The 14,406-nt window shown below is 40.2% G+C and overlaps 1 long non-coding RNA gene, 7 other non-coding genes and 2 pseudogenes across 37 annotated transcripts; all 10 read left to right on the top strand.

Annotated features, from left to right (window-relative positions):
• Positions 1 to 390: 390 nt before the first annotated feature.
• LOC119315022 lies at positions 391 to 6,658 on the top strand. 30 transcript variants are annotated; one of them, XR_005152558.1, is made up of 11 exons: positions 396 to 737; positions 854 to 1,080; positions 1,176 to 1,738; positions 1,890 to 1,953; positions 2,245 to 2,397; positions 2,669 to 2,792; positions 2,910 to 3,035; positions 4,166 to 4,511; positions 5,146 to 5,179; positions 5,969 to 6,122; positions 6,197 to 6,658. It is a non-coding gene; the product is annotated as an uncharacterized LOC119315022 (long non-coding RNA). The 30 variants fall into 30 exon arrangements; XR_005152554.1 differs by having other exon boundaries at positions 2,226 to 2,397; XR_005152564.1 differs by lacking the exon at positions 1,890 to 1,953 and having other exon boundaries at positions 400 to 737; positions 1,176 to 1,285; positions 1,637 to 1,738; positions 2,226 to 2,397.
• Positions 6,659 to 8,487: 1,829 nt separating this feature from the next.
• Positions 8,488 to 8,580, top strand: LOC119319833. The gene has a single exon (XR_005154656.1). It is a non-coding gene; the product is annotated as a small nucleolar RNA snoR1 (small nucleolar RNA).
• Positions 8,581 to 8,650: 70 nt separating this feature from the next.
• LOC119319831 lies at positions 8,651 to 8,738 on the top strand. Its single transcript, XR_005154654.1, has one exon. It is a non-coding gene; the product is annotated as a small nucleolar RNA snoR1 (small nucleolar RNA).
• Positions 8,739 to 8,822: 84 nt separating this feature from the next.
• Positions 8,823 to 8,928, top strand: LOC119319832. The gene has a single exon (XR_005154655.1). It is a non-coding gene; the product is annotated as a small nucleolar RNA snoR1 (small nucleolar RNA).
• Positions 8,929 to 10,052: 1,124 nt separating this feature from the next.
• LOC119319712 lies at positions 10,053 to 10,148 on the top strand (annotated as a pseudogene).
• Positions 10,149 to 10,392: 244 nt separating this feature from the next.
• On the top strand, positions 10,393 to 10,474 carry LOC119319855. The gene has a single exon (XR_005154676.1). It is a non-coding gene; the product is annotated as a small nucleolar RNA U36a (small nucleolar RNA).
• Positions 10,475 to 10,523: 49 nt separating this feature from the next.
• LOC119319733 lies at positions 10,524 to 10,620 on the top strand. Its single transcript, XR_005154599.1, has one exon. It is a non-coding gene; the product is annotated as a small nucleolar RNA Z223 (small nucleolar RNA).
• Positions 10,621 to 10,851: 231 nt separating this feature from the next.
• Positions 10,852 to 10,957, top strand: LOC119319845. The gene has a single exon (XR_005154666.1). It is a non-coding gene; the product is annotated as a small nucleolar RNA snoR97 (small nucleolar RNA).
• A 1,412-nt stretch (positions 10,958 to 12,369) lies between these two features.
• Positions 12,370 to 12,484, top strand: LOC119319765. The gene has a single exon (XR_005154622.1). It is a non-coding gene; the product is annotated as a small nucleolar RNA Z278 (small nucleolar RNA).
• A 476-nt stretch (positions 12,485 to 12,960) lies between these two features.
• On the top strand, positions 12,961 to 13,034 carry LOC119319760 (annotated as a pseudogene).
• The last annotated feature ends 1,372 nt before the right edge of the window (positions 13,035 to 14,406 follow it).

Genomic DNA, 14,406 nt, shown 5'->3' with positions numbered 1-14,406 from the left:
CATGAGACAATAATCATCATATGTTGTATCATTTTCTTCTTATTTTCCCACAGGGTTTAAAGGAGTTTTAACAACATATCAAATACTATTCTCCTCATATTTTTCCCACAGGGTTTTTGGAGGAGTATTTCTCAAGATGAAGATGATGAACATTCAAGGCAAATACATACTAGAAGGAGACTATCAGGATGATGTATATTCACAAAGAGAAGCATTGATTAGGGGGAGTGTTAGGAATTAATTAATAGGTTAATTAATTGTTAATCTATGCTAATGTCGGTGGCCATGTTTGGCAACCGTCTCCTTTGTAACCGCCTTGTAACGAGGGTATAAATACCCCAATGTTCAATCAATGAAAAAACTGTTCCATCATTTGTTCCTCTCTCTCGTTTCTCTCTAAACAGTCGCGAAGAAAGGCCGAAGGAAAAGAAATAGAGAGGAAAAAAAATAGGCGGAACCTGAGTCCGTCCCCTCCACCTGATGCCCCCATCTATCTCGCTTCTCTCTCTCTCGCCTTCTCTTTTTCCGCCGCCGCCGCCTTCGCCGGCCGGTTCCGACGAAATCCGGCGGTCTCAGTTATCGTGCTGGCTACCAATCTCCTCCTCTCCTCGCGCTCTGTATGCTCCACTGCATCGATTCGTCGATCCCACCCTCCAGTGCTTGCCCGCATCGGTTTTACCCGTCTAGGGTTTCGGTGTACTCGACCTCCTCGTCGCCGGCGATGCTCCGGCGTCTTGGTACGGTCGTCTCCGTCTCCTGTTGCACTCTCTCGTCCTGTTGTGCCTCCTAAATGGCGCGGTGCTCTCTCCTTTCTGAGCTTCGCCGTATTCTTTGTGTGTGGCGGCTGATGTAGCTCTGCCTCCATGGCTCCGTCCCCACGCTTGTAGCAGCGGCCCAAGGAGGAGCTTCATACTCGGCATGTGGAGCTCGAGACGCGGCGGTGGTCCATGGCATCGAGACCATCCGTCTTCCTCTACAGAAGCAGCGCGGGCCGCAGAGACGCCCGGCTCAATCGTGCTCTCATGTCGCAGTTCTTCTGCCCGACGAAGAAGAGAGGCGAATAGGAGAAGCACGATGCAAGTACACAAGTTTTTCTCTTCTTTCCGAAATTTTCCCGCCTCTCTTCCAGTGCCGTACTCCTAGAGCTTCTCATCTTTGTGTCTTTGTTTCTGCAGATGTTGTTTCTCTATGCCTACAAGGTGTTCGAAGAAATTCCAAGAAGACTGACAGGGAGTTTTTGTATCAGAACATGTATTTGCAGGTGTTATGTCAAAAGACCTAAAATGTAGGCTACCTATGTTGATTATAATAAGGGTGTTTCCTTGTGTGTTGATTTAGATGTTTTTTTTCAATGTCTTTGAGTAAGCCTGTCATGCCATTGTTTTACTTCAGAGTTTTCAAGTTTGCCATATACCACTTTGTGAGCTAAGAAATACTTATAGTTGACTCAACCAAGAAATACTTATAGTTGAATATGGTTTGATAAGCTCCTTGTTTGACCCTGAATCCTCCAGATAAACTCGAGCAATCATACTACAACATTTCCTCAACTGCAATTAAAGTCGAAAAATGGTTTGTAAATGTTCCATGGTTGCTTACTTTAAAACTTTTCTCACATAAGTATGTATTTGGACAGATCATAATGTCCGGTGTGTAGTGATGCTTGATAAAACATCTGCTTTTAGCCCTGGGACTCATGCTTCAGCATATGTTCCATCACGTGATAATTATACACTTGGTTAGTAGTGTTTCCTATTTTCTTATCCTTAGCTTACCCTGCATTCTTGATACTTCAGTTAACATGTTTATTAGTTTTTCATGCCACTCCTGCTTGACATGCCAATTCCCAAAGAAACAAAATCTTGATACCTCAATCTTGAAGTTTATAGATTGGGTGGTTCGTGTGCACGTACAACAACAAATTAAGCAATAAGTACAAGTCGACAATCAGAGGTGCAAATCGACAACCGGCTCTTCATGTTATAGATTCTTCATTTTGTTTTTTTTCCTAGCTTAGTTTGTAGGTGCATTCAGATTTTGTTTTGGGGACAAAGAATAATCCATTTTTAATTGGGGAACCTGTTGCTCATTTTGTGCCGGACTGAAAAGCTCAACTGAAGGAAGACACTTTTTTTCTATGTGCAAATTCTTTTATTGTTGGAAGAATATGTAAAGAAGAAAGAAATTTTACCCCATGAGTAATTCATCGAATATCATGTTTGTAGATTCACGTATAACTTGTAGGACACGTGATGAGGAGGGGAAGCGGCTGCGATCAAGCCACCGCCGTTGAGTCGACGGTGTCGTGCCTCTGCGACCGGGATCAGGCAAGGTAGATGGGAAGAAGTGGCGCCCCTCTCCCCTGAGCTCCAGATCCATGGCAGCAGCAGCAGCGAGGTAAGCAGCGGCAAAGGGCTCCCACCTACACCTCTTCCATTATTTTTTTCCCATCTCCAATAGAAGAGCTTTATTAGATTTTGTCGGGTTCATATGAAAAGTTGACTGAAATTTTGAAGGACGTCCCATATACTAAATGCCCGTAATTAGGTGTTGCAAGCTGGAACCTAAATGCTTACTACGTTTCCATTTTGATTGTCAAAGCATAAAACGTATGCAAGTAGTAGAAGCAATCAAGCGTGACAGACCTGTTTTGTTTTTCCTCTAGCAGGACATCCGCGACGTATATCCCAAGAAGTTGCCAAACTACAAGGCCAAGCTGAAAAATTTCTTTGAAGAGCACTTGTGTACTGACGAAGAGATACACTTTTTTTCTTGAGGGCAGTGGTAGACTGGTAGGTGCCTTCTTTATCCTTTTTTGGCATTTTAAATGAGAAAGCCATAAACCGTTATATTTCCAGTGATAATCACGGTAACATGCTTTACCAAATTGTTTTTTTAATGTTGTCAAGGTTACTTTGATGCGAGGGACCAAAATGAAGAGTGGATCTATATAGCAGTGAAGGAAGGGGGCATGATTGTTTTGCCTGCAGGAATGTATCATGGATTCACGTTGGACAATGACAACTACATCAAAGGTATCTTTTAATTTCTTCTTCAGCCCCCACCATGAGTGTTGGCCTCCTTAAAACTTGTATATACTAAATGAATAAAACTGAGTGGACTATGTATTCTTTTCTGAATGTAATTTACTTTTGTGAGTGAATTAGTGATAACTTCATTTTTTTTGGACTCGATCATCTCAAGGCTTCTTATGGCCTGATATTTGCCCATAGGAATTTGACTGCTGGCTTTGTTGTTTCTGAAAATGGATAATGGATGATGCAAATTTGGTGACAAGCTCCCCGTTGTGTGTTGGGGGTGACTTACATATGCGGATATGCCATTTCCCCTCTCCGGCAACCGTCCTCGAGTCAGCAAATCGATCCGGTCCGTGTCAGGCGATGCTAGAAAATATCATAGGCTTGTAGGGCGTGATGGTGTATATTCCCAAGAATGGATGATTTACTTGGTAGCTAAGGATTGATCCATTGTGTATTTGTTGTTACCAAATAGATCCCTTTTTAACCTTTTAGAAATGAGAAGTTGACTTCTTGTAAATAATTTGGTGTACAGGATTTGTCAACAAAAAATAATGTTATATGATGAACGAATGATGTGTTTAACAGCAAAAGTGATGTTTGACATTGATATTTCTTATTCTTCAAACGAATTACCTTCTTGTGGATAACAGTACTATCCTGAACTTGTTAACATAGCATTGTAGTAAACAGTTGACATAAGATTTCTGTAGAAAATTATATCTGTTGTCTATGGAATTGTGTTGAATGGTTGCCAACAGAATGTTTGAAGAATTGCCCAATAAAGAACCTTCTTAATGTATATTTTCTCAAGCATTTTTATTAGGCTGTTACCGTCATATCATATTTATCACTTTTCTGTTTATTCTATTAGACAAACACAAAGCTTTATTCATTATTGTGTTATAAGAGAAACTTCTTTACTACTGGTTTGTTCAGTCCTGGGCTTTCATCAATTTTAGACAACCTCAAATACCACTTTTACTCCTACCACATAATTCCACTTCTCATTTCTTTCGGCGATACGTGTCTATTATGTTGCTGCTATGTTGCATTCACCTGCTTCTTAATCTGCCAACAAATACTTACTGAAATTATGAATTTATTTTTCCTTTTGTCAACTGTAGGCAAGGGCGTAAAGCATCTGGGGATAGAATAGAACTAGAAAGACGAAATCATCAGCGTATAACAATGCCCACCTCCTTGCTGATCAAGCTGTTCGACCTGTCTAACATGATCAATTTTTTGTTATAGAGACTATGCTCCAGTTGTTTGTAGTTGTGCTCCGAATAGATGTCCCCCTACTTGTAATAGATAATCACACTTTGCTATAGTAAGTTGAAGAGCCGGTGTTTGTATGCAGCTGCCCTACACATACTGGAAACAGGAGAATGAAAGGGGTGTGAAGCTCGCCGTCGACACGCATCGGCTTTGTGTGCGCTGCCAGCGGCCAACCACTCAGCATCCAACCAGGTACCACCCAATCGATTCCATCAGAAAATCGACTCTCACTTTTCTCCTGTCTGTCCACCCTTTTCCAAATGCTCTAGATCTGCATATACTCCTGCCATAGTAGCTCACAAATAGCTCTCTTACAAGCTACTATAGGTTATGTAGTAGATTCTTAATTTATGCCCTACATCTCTTCGAAATATGTTGGTTCTAGCTAACCAGGCTCTTCACAACAATACAACCATCAATTTTGTTAGGTTTAAAAATGTAAAATATATGCAAGGAAGAGCCTGCCGCATTGACACGAAGAATGTGCTTACCCACAATTTTTCATGCATCATTGTTGAATCACAATGATATAAACTCACAGCATACCTGTCTGGCATTTTGCATTTTGTAAAACAGTGCACTGTGAACTAAATTCACTCAGTGCAGGAAGTATACCTCATTATCTGTCTTCACAAAATACCTCATTATCTGTCTGCACAATTTGTGAGGCAATGGACTTTATTAAACTTTTATCACTGCGCTGCTTGCCCGCTTGCGCCTCAATACTATGTTCGATTCTATTTGAATTCATATACACAATTTCTATTTCAAACAAATATTATTCTTATTTCTCACGCTAACAATTCTCTAAACACGTTTTCCGTAGTGCGATGAAGATGACCATCTAGAGTACATACGCGGTAAGCATGCACCATGTTGGTTATGTATGAAACGCAGCTGCATCGCCTGCTATTTTGTTCTCTTCTTCTCCACACTGCTGAAAACCAGCATATTATATATGTAAATACAAACAACTTATAGCATCATGATACACAATATAACATCATATTAGTCTAATTCTTGCTCTGCAGTTTTAGGTACCTGTGCTTGCCTCATATTTGTTTCCTGACTTTACCGATTCCTCTCACCATGGCTCTCTGTCATCATTTCCAGTGTCACTGCTGCTATGAAACTTTTCTTGAACCATTTGTGAGTTCTCAAGTTTAGAGCTTAAAAGGAGTTGCCGTACAATTTTGTAATTTCTTATCATTTCTTAGTTGTTTAGCTTCATCTATTCTTGAACCATTTGTGAACTATGAAATTTTGTAATTTCTTAGTTGTTTAGCTTCATCTATTCTTGGGTCCACTTTTCTCTAAGTCGAAGCTTTAGCTTCAAGAAACCAATCATGTTTAATTTGCAATTAGCATGTGTCTTATTCATCATATATGTGTGTGTTCTCAACTTTAGGAGTTACAAGGAGCGATGGTACAATTTTACAATCTGCCATGCTTTTGTACTTGAACTTCACTGCTTCCGAAGAATGATCCTTAACTTAGTTACTTACCTTCATGTCTTTCTTATAGGGTAGCTTTGGAACTTGGGTACACTTTTCTCTTATATAAAGCTTTATCTTCAAACAATCAATGATATTTAAGGCTGTTCCATAACCCACTTCATTTGGTTCTCACCGATATTGAGCGCAATGCAGGAGCACCTGGTGAGCTTGAGGAACATTGTTATTGGGGCAATGAGGTTAAGATCTATGAGCACCATGTAGACGCCACAGCCACAGCCATGTAAACCAAACATCAAGTACTATGTATGCACCATCATACAAGACATTTGCCAAGCCACAGTGAATCGTAACTTCAAAACACATTCTTTCTTGCATATTGCATGACACTGTACATCCCTCTCACTTCCTTTCTCCTGCCAGTATTTTCAGGTTCACTACACCAAAGAGAATCCGATGGACTACATTAACCTGGATGATGATACACTGAAGATCAGGATTGTTGACGGCAATTGCATGATGATTGTCGCATCATGCTGGGAACTGACAAGAGGGCCACCATCACCACCAACTTGTCAGAGTTCTGCCACCGTGCACACATCCGCGAAGGAGACATCTGCGCATTCCGCTTCAAGGTCACCGAAAATGCCGCCTTGCTCTCACCGTGCCATCGCCTCTAGACGCATTATCGACAATGACAGAAGTATGAATATGATCCTTCCATGTACGGAGCTTATGACGTACTGAACCTTGCTTCTTTTGGATGTTGCAACATGGTGCTTTTGAACAGATAGCATATATGTTGTCAGGCATGTAACCTCTAAGATCGCCACTCATCAGCTTTAACTATCTGCAATGCGACTCTTATCGATGTCTGTTTATTTCTGCTGTTGTGCTCTCTTTCAAATATCACTTGCTTGATAGTAACATCACATGTGCTAATTAGTACACAGGACGTTGAAAGGGGCGTGTCCTACCTGGCACTGCCCAGCTCCCGCTCAGGTGGCGCGCCAAGGGCGCGCCCCAACCACTAGTTTGAAACAATGAAGAGCTGGCGAGGGGAAAGGCGCTCAACATCAGATCACGTATACCATGAAAAGACCACCACAAATCGAATATCCAGTTCTCAGCCTGGGCTCGTCTGCTCCTGGCCAATAAACAATTCATGAAAAAAATCCAAAAAATCCAAAATTTTTGTGCAAGGTAGATAATTTAGTGCGTGAGGTGTGCTTTAAATTTCAGAACATTTGGAAATCTGAGTAGCTCGGAGAAAAAGACAAATAATACATAGATTTGTCTTTTTTGTCGAGAGCTACTCAGATGTCCAAATGATTTGACATATGTTACTAGTCTATGTTGGATTCCCCGCGTTGAGATCTTCAAAACTAAATCCAATGTTGATAAGTTTTGATGATTTTTTTTTACCAAAAAAAAACGGACAAAAAACCAAAGCAAGAGCTCGAGTTTTTTTTCTTTTCAAAAGAGGAACGCTCGCGGAAGAAAAAAAAACAAATAACGCGCCTTTTTCGTTTCCGAGAAGCATGGCCGTGACTCTGCGAAAGCACAACCATGCCTCTCGCAAAACCGTGCCTCTTGCGGAAGAAAAAAATAGATAACGTGTTTTTTCCGTTTTCGAGAGGCATGGCCGTGACTCTGCGAAAGCACAACCATGCCTCTTGCGGAAGAAAAAAAACAGAAAATGTTTTTTTTCCTTTTCCAAAAGGCACAACTATGACTCTTGTGAAAGCACACCTGTGTCTCTCTTGGAAGCAAAACCGTGCCTCTCCCGAAAGGAAAAAAAAAATAGAAATACGTTTTTTTCCGTTTCCGAGAGGCATGGTCGTGACTCTAGCGAAAGCAAAACCATGCCTCTTGTGGAAGGAAAAAACAGAAAACACGTTTATTTTTCCGTTTCCAAAAGGCACAGTCGTGACTCTCGCGAAAGCACAACCGTACCTCTCGCGAAAGGGAAAAAAAGTAGAAAATGCGTTTTTTTACGTTTCCGAAAGGTACGGCCGTGACTCTCGTGAAAGCACATCCGTGCCTCTCGCGGAAGGATGTTTCTCCGAAAGGCACGGTCAGGACTCTCGTGAAAAGCACAACAGTGCCTTTCGCGGAAGCAAAACCGTGACTCTAGTGAAAGAAAAAACGCATTTTTCGCACAAAAGGATTTTTTTCCAAATTTTTTATTTGACCGAAAAGCTAAGGAAGACCTGTGAAAAACCGAAACGTCGAAAAACCCAAAAAAACCTATTTAAAAAGCTAAAAACGTGTGCCGAAAAATAAAAAAAATCCGGAGGGAGTGCACTAAACGCGACACGTGGCGGGCGGCTGAGAGTGCGCCAAATGGCACTGATCGTTGCGAGGTTTCAAAAAAAAATGTTTGTTAACTAGTTGCTCCCTAAAACAACGTGCTAAAACAAAAAGACTACAGAGATTAGATTTGTTTAGCAACCCATTACAGGCCCATAGGACGAAAGGCCCACAAAAAATCTTTGGCCCGCTCCCACCCCCTCTATATAACTCCACCGTGGGCATAGACGCCAACGCAGCACCTCTCTAGGGTTTGAACCGCCGACGCCGCAGTCCCTCCACCCCACGGCCGCTCATGGCGCGGCGGAGGCGGCGGCTCCTTTTGCCCTCGTCTTGCGCGGCATCTCTACTTTCTCTCGCCCTCTTATCTGCCATTAGATCTTGATTTTCTGTTGTTTTTGTGCAGTGATGATTGCTTTATTTCTGACACCTCTTGTACGAGAAGCGCCATTGTTGCACTTCGCTGAGCAGATTGCAGCAAACATATCTGAGCACAATCACGCGCTAATTTGTTTGTTTATTTTTGATGGATTTGCAACAACTAGCATCTTGGTAAGAATCGCTGGCCGTGATGAGCACTGCTTATTTCTGACACCTCTTGTATGAGAAGGGACTAGTCCCTTCCATGAGCAGATTAGCAACCCTCTGAGCCCATCTTATGATCAAGATCTCTTTCTGTGAATGTTCCTTTTCCGCTTGGTTGTTTGTCTTGTCATTTGGCTTCAATATGAGCAATAGCTGTGATGAGCATCGCTTCCTTCTGACACCTCTTGTATGAGAAGTGCGTCTCTCTCTCCAGAGAGGCGCCCTTCGTTGAGCAGAGTATAGCAACTGTCTGAGCTTTGCTTTATGTTGCTTGCGCCAGCTTTACAATTTTCGTTGACCAGAGTATAGTCTGTTAGATGGTTCACTCTTAGATTAGTTGCGTGTCCTTTTTGTTTGCAATTTTAGTATGTTATTATACGTATCTCGTGCATATTTGTATGGTAGGCGATTTAGAATTTATAATTAGGGGCCTGTCGTGCTGTAGCTTTGAAATTCTCTGTTTTTTGTTAACGTTGCATTTTTTGCTTACCTGAATGACCGCTGTTCTTGGTGATTTGATGGAACTTCCGTTGCTGATTTCAATTTAATTTTGCTATTCTTGAACTGATAAAACAAGTCAAGTATAACTGTCCTCTCACATCTTATTTGTGGAAGAGCTACGAGATGCGAGTTACATAGTGGCACGAGATTCACTCATGCACTATGCAGCTGAATCCACTGCAAGCCAACTGAAGAAACAAACTCAATCTGTGGTGATTATCAGCTCAGAATTAATCTTAGAGGGTGTTTGTTTCCAAGGACTTATTGGTTTAGGGACTTAAAAAAGTCCCTAGAAGTCCCATCTAAACCAAACAGGAGGTCCTTATAGGGACTTAAAGTGGGCAGTTGGGACTTATGAAATAAGACTCTCAAGGAGGGACTTATAGGGACTTGTAGTTATAATATGGTCTTTTAGTCCATGTTAAGTCCCAGGGACCAAACAGGTAGGGACTTAAGACTTATAAGTTGGGACTAAAAAAGTCCTAGGACTTATGAACCAAACAGGGCCTTATTGCATTCAACAACACATAAAAAACAATGTTAAAGATGCACTTATGGTTAACTGGGATTGATTGCTCCCAACATTGAGGAATTCATCAATAGATAGATCATGAGCAGCCCAGTCTTAATTTTGTGTGTTGTCTCGTGTCTCAACTTGTGATTTGTTTGTGCTTCGTCATCTGGTTATTGGGATGTTCAGTCTCTTGAGGCTGATTTGTTTCCACTGGACTCGTTCCCTTGAAGCAACAGTGTTCTGTTGTATATGAGTTAGCCCCTCTTTTGCCCTTTGGCATCTCTCTCCCAGGGCATTGGCAGCTCTTACATACATGCACACGTCACACAAAAATTCCTGTCGACACGTTCTTGGTAATTTTATTTTGACAGCTGTGATGAGCCCATTTTACAGTTACAGACCTGTAATGACTTCTGTGGAAATGATCGCATGGTCAAAGAACATCTAAAGGACTGAGTTGTTTGCTATCAGTGGTTTAGATATTTCTCTGTTTGTTTTGATTTTCTTATCTTAACAGTATTTGTGCTTGTAAATCTGTATGGGTCTTGGGTAATGAGAAGATGGAGAAAGCAAATGTTACTGTCACTATCCAGTGTGGAATTTTCTTGTCTTGCACGATGCTGACCCTGGGCTTGCCTGTGATGAAGATGTGGATCTCGGTTCTCTGTGATGAAGGAAAGCCCCAATGCTGTGGAGATTGTTTTGGTGGCAATGATTATTATCTTTCCCGTGTTTCTGATTTAACTCCTGAAGTATAAGGGAAAACATGGTTGAATTTCTTAAAGCTACTGTAAATACCAAATCCTTTACTTTATGATCTTGGTTTATGTTGTTTGTTCATGGTGGTGATGATAAACACTTTCAGCAAACATGCCAGTTCTGCTTCTGAAAATTCATGACTGAAAAGCCTGTAATATACTGATCTGAGCCATGATCAATCATCTTTTATCTATTGTACAATCCTAGTTTAGTTTCTGATCCTGTAATACTACAAATTCGTTTGAAGACTTTATGATGCATATCCCACCAGGATCCTGTTTGCAGGATGAACCTACCTGGAGGCTTGAAATTGATGGGCAAGTCTGAGGTTCTCTGATGTAAGATTTTTCTTTCTTTTGGTTGTTGGTCTCTGTTTTGTTGCCGAGTTTAACTATCCTCTTGCAAGTTTTTCTGATTTGTGGAAGAGGCTGAAAATCTTGGTAGAGCGTGTGTTGTCATCAGCATTGTCTCTTGTTCCTACGAGATGTGAGTTAAATAATGACACAAAATTTAACAAATTTCCACTGCGTCCCTGCAGCAATTGCAACTGTATGGAGAAACAAGCAGAGATATTGTTCTAGAACAAGTTACCTGGGCCATATTCTAAACTTGAAACCTGATTGAGTAACAGTTGCCACGAAATGAATTAGCTGTGAATTGTGAAACGGAATTGAATTTGCTGACGCTAGTAGCACGAATTAGTAGCTAATGTGGTAACGGTACAGACATTTCACTCGTAAGTGAATGACGCTTGGAACATCTTTATGTCTTTGTTCTATACCCCATCAACTAAAAACCAGTGAATGGTTAAAGCAAGAGATTTCTACTGGGTTATCTTAACATTTCTTAACCAAGAGATTTCTACTGTGTTATCTTATCACTTGTTAATTTCTGGAACTTAGGTGTTTGACTTCTCTTCATGGTAATTTCTTCTGGATGAAGTTGTTTTCCTTTCATGTTAGGAGTTTTATGAAATTTCAGCTGGTCTTTATTACCACAGCCCTACATGATGAACTTCATATTTTAGCTATGGATTTATGTCCAGATGGAGCTATAATTTTTGTCATAGTTACTCTGATAGGGCATTACTGATTTGATATTTGGGAAATAACATTGCTATGATGATAAATTAATGGCTTGTTTCTCAAAACATTTGCAGTTCCCGCATAAGAGCTTTCGCCCTGCCAGACTGCTATCCTACACTCTCACTGGAAAGTTCCATGTGTCGACTAATAATATCTAATACTCCCTCCATTCCTAAATATTTGTCTTTTTAGAGATTTCAAATGGACAACCACATACGGATGTATGTAGACATTTTTTACAGTGTAGATTCACTTATTTTGCTTTGTATGTAGTCACTTGTTGAAATCTCTAGAAAGCCAAATATTTAGAAACGACGGAGTAATATCTGATTCCTTAGCACGGTAGTTGTTCTTTTCCCCCTTGTGAATTCATTAATCTTCCTGTGCAAACCAAGGGTGGCAAATGATGTGAAATACTGAATCTTCAGTTTCAACTTTGAACCCAAATTTTGAAGTGCTTAGTTGTGCAATTTTTGGACAATGACATTTGTTTGTTCAACACTCCTGTGGTTTTCATTTGAGTGATTGCATTAAGTACAAGGGGAAATATGGTTGAATTTCTTAATATAAGCCATATGAATATTAATTCTTATTTTTGCACTTTTCTTCAGAGATTTTTGTTTTCTATTTTGACAAGACTTCCATGACAATTCTGCTTTTGAGAATTTATGACTGAAAAATCTGATATATTGATTTGACCCATTGCAGTTTACAAAAGCGGTTTTAGCCCAGTGGTGATACCTGGGAATTCATGATTAATTAGCCTGGTGGTGATAGCTTACATGTGTACTTAGTCTTAATTAGGAGATTGTAATTTGTTCTAAAACATCATGTGAAATTCCAATGATGATATGCCCAACATTTGGAGGTGCAGACGGCTCCAGGATCTTGTTTACAGGATGAACCTACCTGGAGGCGCTGTATCCATGTGACATCAATGGGTAAGTCTGAGGTTCTTGAGATCACATGTAATTTGCTGTTTTCAAGTTTTTGTTTTCAACTGATAAAACTAAGCATTTCTGTATCATTTTTGCTGAGTTTAGGTATCCTCTCACAAATATCGTCTCATATTTGCTGAGGTTCTTGAGGATCACATGTAATTTGCTGGTTTCAAGTTTTTGTTTTCAACTGATAAAACTAAGCATTTCTGTATCATATTTGCTGAGGTTAGGTATCCTCTCACAAATATCTCTGATTTCCGGAAGAGATGCAATCTTATTTGTGTTAAACAGAACTTGATTTAATAGAACATAAAATGTAGATAAATGATGCGCAAGAAATTAAAAAATGTCTGTATTTATATCATTTTCATTTGATATTATTTTCTGGTAACTTTGACGGCTCTTTATTCATTTGGGGTAATATGAAAGCTGGATCCACCTGTGGTTATCATATAGCTCCATGCAGTGTTTACTCCCACACCCAGTAAATGATCAAAGGATGAGAAAATACTGCAACAATATGATCTATGATCTGATTCTTAGTATTTAAGTCTCTGATGATGACTTTGCCAATTTTTTTATTTTTTCTATGTTTTTTCCCAAAAAGTCTTCTTTTTGGGATGTGATGAAGCAAAGTTGGTCTGTATTTCTGATGTCCAGCGGTTGATAACATCTTTAATTTCCTTCTGATCCCGTGTGCAAGTGCATCTTCTTTCATCCATTTTTCTTGTAGTTGTGTTCTTAGATATTTTCTTGTTTTTGTGTAGTTTTGTGGCATTGCGGAGATGAATTATGAAGTTTTGCATGTAGATGCATCTGGTGGCAATGAGAAGTCATATCATATGACTGAGCAATGAAATGCCATCTGTAATGTTTCGGGACTGCCTCACCATTGCCTTTCAACTGTGGATGATTTTGCCATTTGTACTTGTGAAGAATGTTCATACGTGCTGCAACAAAACAGATGTTATTTGTGATGTTGCGGTCATGGATTAAACTACATCATAGACAAGCATATGTCTGAATTTTCTTATGTGGAACTTTGTGTGTTTCTTATAAGTGTGGGCCAAAGATGGAGTGCGGGACATAGCCAACAGTTTGATGATTTTTTTCATGCCCTTACATGCTATAGTTAACTTTAGTGTGTGACATGATAAGATGGTTGACTATGTCCGCACTCCATCCGAACTGTTTGTTGTTGATTCTTCTGGTCCAGCTTTTGTTGCTACGTTCCTTCTTGGCCGCAATCTTTCTGAATGCTGTAGATCTGATCTTGTTCCCTGTTGATTTTTTTTTGATGCGTTGTTCCCTGTTGAATTCTCTGCCCTCTTCCTCTTAACAGCGTGCCCTTCTGGCAATGTCTCCTTGCTGGTCAATAATTGAAGAAAAATAATCTCAATTTCACCAAGCGTGATTTCCCTTGAGAGCTCCATCAACAACGGAGGGGCCATAAGGGTCGGTAATGCTCAGCACATTCCTCAAAATCAGGCTTGGCGAAAGCAATTGTAGCATGATATACTGTTTAGTGCAAGTTTGAAATTCCGGCGTGCGGTGAACAATCAAAGGACTAGGATAGCCAGAAAGGTTTTCAATGTATTTTTAATGTTAAGTTGTCTGAGCTGTTCTCTTTTATACTGGATACTGTTTTCCTTGATGAATAAGATAACCATCTGAACTCTGTTATGTTGCAAAGTTTCATTCTATCTGTGGCGCACCAGCTTTTGTGTGGTATTAGTACACTTCTTCAGATTGAATCTGATGTCCTTGCCCTCAAAACAATTCTCAGGGACTATGAGATGGCATCGGGACAGAAAGTTAATTTGTAGAAATCTTCTATTTTCTTTGAGAAAGGAAGCACAAAGGACACCAAAGAACAACTTAAGGCTGTCATCGGGATTACTTCTGAAGCTCAAAGTGAGAAATATTTGAGGCTGC

This window comes from Triticum dicoccoides, chromosome 6A (genome assembly GCF_002162155.2).
Source record: "Triticum dicoccoides isolate Atlit2015 ecotype Zavitan chromosome 6A, WEW_v2.0, whole genome shotgun sequence".
NCBI lineage: Eukaryota > Viridiplantae > Streptophyta > Magnoliopsida > Poales > Poaceae > Triticum > Triticum dicoccoides.
The sequence above is the reverse complement of the archived record's forward strand: the minus strand, read 5'-3'. Positions and strand labels throughout refer to the sequence as shown.